This window comes from Heterocephalus glaber, unplaced genomic scaffold (assembly GCF_053883595.1).
Source record: "Heterocephalus glaber isolate CG9 unplaced genomic scaffold, H.glaber_assembly_v1.0 deba00001613, whole genome shotgun sequence".
Lineage (NCBI taxonomy): Eukaryota > Metazoa > Chordata > Mammalia > Rodentia > Bathyergidae > Heterocephalus > Heterocephalus glaber.
The window spans coordinates 12,739,840-12,749,553 of record NW_028258384.1 but is presented as its reverse complement, the minus strand read 5'-3'; the positions used below and the strand labels follow the sequence as shown (position 1 = coordinate 12,749,553).

Here is a 9,714-nt window from a genome sequence, read left to right as displayed (position 1 = left end):
TTATGTACTACTTTAAACCCTCTTAATTTTGTGATAAAATGTATGGAAAAATTACTTTCAAAAAACAAGATTGTCCAAAATATTTTGATCATGATTAATTTTAATTTTCAGGGTTATAGCAGGTTTACATTTAAGCATATTTCATATAATTTTCTCATTTTTATAAGACACAAAGTAGTTTTAACTTGGGGCTCAGCTGTGCACTGACACAGCTTTTAGCACAACAAAGTTAATTATGTGTGATTTGTTTAAATGTAAGCTGACTGCTAAGGTTAGTTTAACGCTAGTGATCGAGGTATTGTTATACCTGTTAAGATGGGCTGGGAGGTTTTTCACAACGGGTTTGCCTCAAGAGCACAGGTGTAGTGAAAACCACCACTAAATCAAAGCCAACATGGGAAAGGAAAAGACTCATATCAATATTGTCGTCATCAGACATGTGGATTCAGGCAAATCCACCACTACCAGCCATCTGATCTACAAATGTGGTGGCATCGACAAAAGAACCATTGAAAAATTTGAGAAGGAGGCTGCTGAGATGGGGAAGGATTCTTTCAAGTATGCCTGGGTCTTGGATAAATTGAAAGCTGAGCATGAGTGTGGTATCATCATTGACATCTCCCTGTGGAAATTCGAGACCAGCAAGTATTACATTACTATCATTGATGCTCCAGGGCATAGAGACTTTATCAAAAACATGATTACAGGTGCATCTCAGGCTGACTGTGCTGTCCTGATTGTTGCTGCTAGTGTTGGTGAATTCGAGGCTGATATCTTCAAGAATGGGCAGACCTGTGAGCATACCCTTCTGGCTTACATGCTGGGCATGAAACAACTCATTGTTGGTGCTAACAAAATGGATTCCAAGGAGCCACCCTACAGCCAGAAGAGATACGAGGAAATTGTTAAGGAAGTCAGCACCTACATTAAGAAAATTGGCTACAACCCTGACACAGTAGCTTTTGTGCCAATTTCTGGTTGGAATGGTGACATCATGCTGGAGCCAAGTGCTAACATGCCTTGGTTCAAGGGATGGAAGGTCACTTTCAAAGATGGAAATCCCAGTGGAAGCACACTGCTTGAAGCTTTGGATTGCATTCTGCCACCCACTGGCCCAACTGACAAGCCTTTGCAGCTGCCTTTCCAGGATGTCTACAAAATTGGTGGTTTCAGTACAGTCCCTGTGGGCAGAGTGGAGACTGGTGTTCTCAAACCTGGCATGGTGGTCACCTTTGCACCAGTCAATGTCACAACTGAAGTAAAGTCTGTTGAAATGCACCAGGAGGCTCTGAGTGAAGCTCTTCCTGGTGACAATGTGGGCTTCAACATCAAAAATGTGTCTGTACACTGATGTTGTGGGGTGGAAGACTCTGTAAACATCTGTTAAGTTCATTTGTTCAAGAGTTCAATTGAGTTCTAGTGTTTCATTACTTATTTTTAGTCTAGTTGATCTATCTATTTGTGACAGTGGGGTGTTGAGGTCCCCTACTACAATTGTACTAGTGCATATATGACTTTTCATGTCCATTAGTATTTGTTTTATATAGTTGGGTGCACTAGTGTTTGGTGCATAGATATTTGTCATCTCTTCCTCTTGGATTCTTCCCTTTACAAGGATGTAGTGTCCTTCTTCATCTCTCTTAATCAGTGTTGGTTTGAAATCTACTTGATCTGCCAAGAGGATAGCTACTCCTGCTTTTTTTCAGGTTCCTGTCACATGCAGTATTGTTTTCCACCTTTTAACTTTCAGTCTATGAGTTTCCTTTTGAATTAAGTGTGGTTCTTGTATGAAGCATATTGTTGGATTTTGCTTCTTGACCCATCCTGCCAGTCTATTTCTTTTGATTGGTGAATTGAGACCATTAACATTGATGGTTATAACTGAAATGTATTGACTTGTCCTTGCCATGACTTTTTCTTTTTGTTGGGTTTTCCCCCTTTACATTTAATTTCTTTTCATGCCAGATGGGTTCATTCTGCTTTGTTTCCTGGGGTTGTGATCCTCAATGTCTGTTCCTAGGATATTGTGTAAAATTCTTTGGAGTGCTGATTTGGTATTCATGAAGTTCATAAGGTGCTCTTTGTCATGAAAGTATCTCATTTCTCCATCCATTTTGAAAGATAGTTTTTCAGGGTACATCAATCTGGGTTGGAGGCTGTTTTCTTTTAGGGCTTGGAATATGTCACTCCAAGGTCTTCTTGCCTTGATGGTTTGTGTTGAGAAGTCTGCTGTGATTGTGATGGGCTTTCCTTTGTATGTGATTTGTTTCTTTTCTCTGACTGCTTGGAGAACTTTGTTCTTCTGTTGAGTTTCTGGAATCTTAACAATTATATGCCTATGTGTAGATTTTTTTTTTTTTGATCAAGGCTAGCTGGAGTCCTATATGCCTCACTTATCTGTATGTCCAGTTCTTTTCCCCAGCTTGGGAAGTTTTCTGCCATTATTTCTGTGAAGAGATTTTTTATGTCATCTCCACTCTCTCCTGCACGCCAATCAGTCTTATGTTATTCTTCTTTGTATCATCTAGCAGCTGCTGGATTGATTTCTCATGTTCCCTTACAATTTTTAAGCAATTTTTCTTTTCCTGGTCACTAATTACAATCTTATCTTCTATATCTGAAATTCTGTCCTCACATTGGCTCATTCTGCTGTGTAGACTTTCAATGGAGTTTTTCATGTCCTGGAAATCTATTTGCATCTGTTTTATGGATTCCATTTGTTTCCTATGTTGGGATTCCATCATGTTCCTCAGCTCCTCTCTAGATTTATTAATCATGTCTTGCACTAGGAGCACAATCTCTGCTGTTATCTGAGAAATTATTTCTGATTTCATTTCTTCCAGATCCTCTTTTGTTGCCAGTTCAGTGGGTCCAGGTTGTTGAGTATCAGAGTGTTCCATCTCATTTCCCTTTGGGGATTCTGTAGGTGATCTGGAAGTCTGGTTTTGAGACTTATTTCCATGTCTTCTCATTTCGACCCATGGGGGATGCTGTTGGCACCCTTGCAGCTGACCTCCTCTGACCTGGGAGAGGTGGGACCGTGGCTCAGAAGCCCCTTCCTCTGGGGTAGGAGTGGTGGGACAGTGGCTCAGAAACCCCTTCCTCTGGGTGGGGATCACTATGTATTTCAAGCCACTCTTGAAGTCACTGTGTAGCCCAGGTTGGCCTCAAACTCATGGAGATCTTGCCTAAGCCTCTCCTGTGTTGAGACTGTGGATGTGAGGGCTGCGGATTTAGCTCAGTGGTTCTGATGCCTGCGTTGAAAGCACAAGGTCTTGAGTTCAATCCCTGGTACCAAAAAAAAAATCCTGTATTTCATATGGGGGCTGGGGATTTAGCTCAGTGGTTCTGCCGCCTGCCTCACAAGAACAAGGTCCCACGTTCAATCCCCGATACCAAAAAAAAAAGACACCAGATGAGATTATGGATGTGTGTCATGATGCTCAATCTGCACTGATTATTAAGATGAAATTTCAGTGTTATTTTCATTTGCATTCCTTTAATGGCCAGAGATATTGAACATTTTATTATGTATTTAAAACATTTCACTTCCAAAAAAATGGCAGAGCAATAAGAAGCCAAAAATCTTCTCAAATATTTGAAATCCAGACCCTTCAAAATAACATGTTGGGGAAGAAAAAAGAAGGGAGGTGGATCCCTGGTACCCAGAAATTATCTGAAAGGAAAATAGGAACCCGCAGAGAAAGTGAAGAGACAGACTTCAAGGTGGAAAAAGGAAGGGGCAATCTATACTTTCTCTGTGGCTCCTGGCTCATGGCATGAGAGAAGATGATCAAATATGCAGAGACACAGTAAGGCCAGCTGACTCCACAGGTCTCCAGGGATAAATGCACCAGTGGAACAGAGCAGTGGATGCTGTGCTCTACAACAGCTGGTGAGTGACTTCAGTCCTAGTGACTGCCTTGAATCCTGGAGAGGATATTTGATTGGATGCCATTTTAGGGAGGGGCCAACCAAACCTGGGACTTGAAGCATCCATAGATTGGCTTTATCTCAAGGTTCCCAGTGCTGAAATCCCACAGTAACTGGGTGAGGGAAAACTGCAGGAGATTCCCAAGGTCAGAAAGCCATGGTCACGCTGGCAAGAGATATCCAGAGTATTGCAGAGTGAATGACTCAGACCCCCTAGTCCATGACCAGATGACAGGATCAGCCTGAACTTCTGTGGATTTGGAAGTACCAGAACCAGCACCCTGTCCTAATTCCACCGAAGGCTGGCTGGGATTATCTAGCTCAGATCTGGACTCTTGCTGCCTCCTTTGTCTATCAGCAAGAAACAGAATCACACACTCAATTGGACACTACCTCAAAACTCTACACCCCAGAAGGTAACCAGGGTCTTGAAATCATAGAAATTTCTCCTTTTTTTCCTTTGATTTCTTTCTTTGTGTGTATGTGTATATGTTTGTTTTGTTTTGTTCATTTAGGTTTTTATGGTTTTGTTCCTGATATTTTTCTTCTGTCTTTCTCCCCTGTCATCTTCATCAGTTTCTCAAGTACTGGGTAATCTTCCTTTGTCCTTCAGCCTTGATTCTAATCTCTTTTTCTTCCCTTATTTCTCTATTTTTTCCTCTCACCCCCCTTAAGGAAAAATCACTGTACTGAGTGGATACTTACAGTATATAATTTTCTAATTTGTGTGACATCTTATTATATAACAATAAATCTCATACCTGTGGTTAAAGGTTCAAATTAATTATCACAGTTTGTCATTTCTAGCCTGTGCTTGAGGCTAATGTTATTATTGATTGTACTACTATAATCAAAGTGACATAGTTGTTCTGATCAATTTATCTTCCTTTCATGACAATACCCAGAGTGTCTGGGGGTCATAAACAATACTATAGTTCAGTATAAAAGAGTTTGGTGCTAGAACAAACAAAAGGCAATCCTTCGTCCTCCAAAAAATTAAAGAGAAAGGATCTTGGGACAGACTCAAAGGCCAATAACCAGCTACACCTAGAAAACATCTCTGAAAGGTAGTAATTTCCTAAAGAGGTCTCTAAACTGTAGTAAAGCTACAACCCTAAGCAATTTACCAGAAAACAAAATCAACACAGAAAACAAATAAACACAAAAATCAGAAAGCATGGAAGAAGCAAGATGCAACCCATAATCCCCAACTTACCCAAGGCAAATCAAGGGGGCACTGAAATGAAACAAATTTAAAACCCCCAGCTGAAATTTATGAAATGGTGGCAATGGAAGTGCTAAAAGAAATCAATGAGTCTCTTAACAAAAACAAAACAGGTATAATTTAAAATATGCTAATCATAATGAAGGAAATGATTAGTGAATGTAGAGTATATACAGATATTTTTTAAAAGAGGAGCTCAGGAAAAACATGGAAGCCAAGAATGACCAACATAGAAAAGAATGGGATTCTATAAAACAAATTCAAATAGAAATCCAGGAAATTTAAATTTCTACTGAAAGTATACATAGCACTTAACCAATGTGAAAATAGAATATAAGATCTAAAAGGCAAGATTGTGGTTGGCAATCATCAAATGAAAGACTTTTTAAAAATAGCAAGGAGCCAAGAAAAATCAATCCAACAGCTGCTAGATGATGAAAAGAAGACTAATATAAGAATAATTTGAATTCACAATCATGTGACATAGCACAAAAGGCATAAAAACTTATTATAGCAGAAACATTTCCAAGTATGGAAAAGTAAATTGTGATATAGATAAGTGAGGTATATAGAACTCCAAATATGATCAGAAAAATAATACACTGAGGCATGTAATAGTAAAAATTTCAGAAATGCAGCAAAAAACCCTAATAATAAAAGCTGTTAGAAATAAAAGCTATTAGAGAAAAGAAACAAATTTGCATATAAAGGAAAATCCAGTAGAATCACAGCAGACTTCTCAACATACACCCTTATGTCAAAGAAAGCTTGGAGTGAAGTATTTCAACCCCTAAAAGAAAATAGCCTCCAACCCACATTGATGAACCCCACAAAGTTATCTTTCAAAATTGATGGAGATTTAAAATAATTCCATGATAAAGAACACCTGAAGAAATTTATGATGACCAAACCAGCACCCTGAAAATTCTGAAGAATATCTAGAAAATGAAAACAAAGGCAACTGTTCCAAGAATCCCAGTAGAATGAATGCACCAGGGAAATCAAGCAATTAAACAGAAGGGGGTAAAGGAAACCAACAACAAGTATAAGTCAGTACATACCAGTCATAATCATCAATGTAAATGGTCTCAATTCCCTAATCAAAGGAAACATTGGCAGAATGGATCAAGAAACAAGACACAACAATATCCTGCATACAAGAAACTCATTTAACTCAAAAATAAATTCATAGACTAAATGTAAAACATGTGAGAGGAACTCAGAAAAAAGCATTAGAATCTATTCTATTTCCAGAAAATTTGGATTTCAAGCCAAATCTGATCAAGAGAGACAAAGAAGGTCACTGCATACTTGTTAATGGAACAATCCAACAGGAAGTGATAACAATCATAAAAATATATGTACCAAATACTGGTGCACCTAAGCATATACAACAAACACTTATGGATGTGAAAAATCAGATAATCACTAATACAATTGTAATGGGGACTTCAATACCCCAGTGTCATAAAGAGACAGATTAACTAGACAATGAATCAACAAAGAAATATCAGAGTTGAACTAAACTTTTTAACCAATGAACTTAGCAGGTATCTAAAGAATATTCCACCCAAGAACCACAGAATATACATTCTTCTCAGCAGCACATGGGCCTTTCTCCAAAACACACCACACATTAGCTCTTAGAACAAGCTTAAGTAAATGCAAAGGAATTGAAATTATCTCATGCATATTTTCAAGACATAGTGCAATGAAGTTGGAAATCAATGCCCAAAGAAACCACAAAAACTACATAAACACATGGAAATTAAATAACACCCTTCTGAGCAGTCAGTGGGTCACAGAGAAAATTAAAGGAGAAACTAGACAACTTCTACAATTTAATGATAATGCTAATACAACATACTGGAATTTGAGACACAGTATAAGCAGTCCTATGAGGGAAATTTATAGTGGTGAATTCACACACCAGAAAAACATAGCAAGCTCAAATAAGAAACCTAATGTTAAATCTCAAGGCTCTAGAAAATGAAGAGCAAGTTAAAACCGAAGTACATAAGAGCAAGGAAATTATAAAGATCAGAGCACAAATTAATGCAATTGAGACTAAGAAAACAATGCAAAGAATCAAGGAATCAAAGAGTTGGATCTTTGAAAGACTAAATAAAACAGACAAACCTTTAGCCATAGTCATTTTCTTTAAAAAAGGGGGAAAAAAACCCCAAATCCATGAAATTACAAATGAAAGGGACAAAATCATAATAGATTCCACAGAAATACTGAAGATCAACAATACCTACTTTGAGAACCTGCACTCGGTTTCAAAGATGAAAAACTCAGAAGAAATGGACAGATTTCTAAATACATATGAATTATCAAAGCTAAATCAAGAATATATAAAAATTCTAAATAACCCAATATCAGTCAATGAAATTGAAGAAGTAATTTAAAATAACTACCAACAAAGTAAAGCCCAGGAGGGCCAGGGATCTAGCTAAGTGGTGCCACTGCCTGCCTCACAAGCACAAGGTCCCAAGTTTGATTCCTGGTACCAAAAAAATAATAATAATAAAAAGAAAAGCCCAGGATTCACTGCTGAGATCTACAAGAAATATGGAGAAGATATAATTCCACTACTCCTTAAACTCTTTACTGAAATTAAGAGGGAACCAATCCTCCCAAACTCATTCCTGGAATCAAGTATTACCCTCATACTAAAACCAGAGAAGGATCTAACCAAAAAAGAAAAGTACAGGCCAATTTCCTTAATGGATCTAAATGAAAAAATCCACAATAAGATAGATTCTGTGAAATAGAATGCAGCAAATCATCAAGAAGATTATACACCATGACCAAGTAGATTTGTCCCAGGGATGCAGGGATGGTTCAACTTATGAAAATCAATAAATGTAACACACCACATTAAGAGAACCAAAAACAAAACCCACATGAGCATATCGATGGACACAGAAAAAGCATTTGACAAAGTCCAACACTCATCCATGATAAAAAAAAAAACACCCTACAGAAAATTGGAATATGATGTCTTTATCTCAACCTGATAAAGTCCATTTATGACAAATCAACAGCCAGTATCATAGAAAATGGTCAAAAATTGAAAGCTTTCATTCTAAAATCAAGAGCAAGACAAGGACACACACTATCACCACTCCTGTTCAATACAGTTTGGGAAACATTAGCAAGAGAAATTAAAGAAGAGAAAAAATAAACAAAATATGAACAGGAAAGGAAAAGATTAAATTATCATTATTTCCTGATGGCATGATACTGTACATAGAAGACCTCCAAAACTAGACCAAATGACTGTTAGAATTATTGACCAAGTTTGGCAAAATGTAATGTTAACATTCAAAAATCCTATTCAAATTCCTGAAAACAAATAACAACCTCATTGAGAGAGGAATTAGTGAAACCACAATTTTCACAATAGCATCAAGAAAAATGATGTATGTAGAAATCAGTTTAACATAGGAAGTGAAAGATATTTACATTGAAAATTACTCTGAAAAAGTAGATCAAAGGTGATATGAGATGGAAAGATATCCTGTTTTTGCATAGGCAGAACCGATATAGTGAAAATGCCCGTACATCCAAAACTGTTATAAATATTTAATGCAATCACAATCAAAATATTAATAGCATACCTCACAGAATTAGAGAAAACTATCCTAAAATTCATATGAAACCAGAAGAGACCTAGAATTGCAAAAGCAATTCTGAGCAACAAGGGCAAGGAAGGAGTATCACAATCCTCAACTTGAAGTTGTACTACAAAGCCACCATTATAAAAAAAAAAACAACCTGTTATCGGCAAAAAGAAAAAAAAAGAAGAAAAAAAACAGACCCAAGGATCAATGGAGCAAAATAGAAGATTCAAAAATAACTCTAATCAAGGGAGCCCTGCCCCATCTAGCCCACACCAAGCACACTGGGGAGGGGGGGGACACACCAGCCAGAAGGTGAGGACCCCTCACCACTGGCCACACCTCTCCACTGGCCACACCCAAGGCGATGATCCACTTAGCTGCACAGGCGCCTGCAGGAACAACACCTCCCCCTCTGGCCTCTTGGTTCCACACTACAAAGACATAGGGGACACCAGACCACTGTACTTAGTAAGTTGGAGGGATCTTCACCTCCCATCAGAACCTGGACTATCTTCAGGGGAAGGGCAGCTGGAACCTGCACTACAACCTTGCAGATTTCAACCCTACAGGAGTACAGGGAGCTGAACTTGGGACTTGCAGCCAGAAATCTGCCAGAATCTCACGGGTCTATGACTGGCTTGCTGAGACTCACTGACTTATATCTGCACACTGCTCCCCATGTTGTGTACTGTGACATCAGAGACATACCCAAAAGGAGGTCCTTCATTTTCATTTTTTATTTTTTATTTCCAAAATTATTATTATTGGAAGGGGTTGCTGTTATTTTGGGGTTTTTTCCTACTCTTTGCAAATTTTTTATTTTTTACTTTTCTCTTCTTTTTTTCTTTCTTTTCTCTTTCCTTTCTCTCTGGCTCATACTCAATCTCTTGCTGTCCCACATTGTTCTTCATATTCCTTTTTGTTTTT

The 9,714-nt window shown here is 38.0% G+C and overlaps 1 pseudogene; it reads left to right on the top strand.

The window, feature by feature from the left end:
* The first annotated feature begins 394 nt into the window (after window positions 1–394).
* On the top strand, window positions 395–1,351 carry LOC101708420 (elongation factor 1-alpha 1 pseudogene; annotated as a pseudogene).
* The last annotated feature ends 8,363 nt before the right edge of the window (window positions 1,352–9,714 follow it).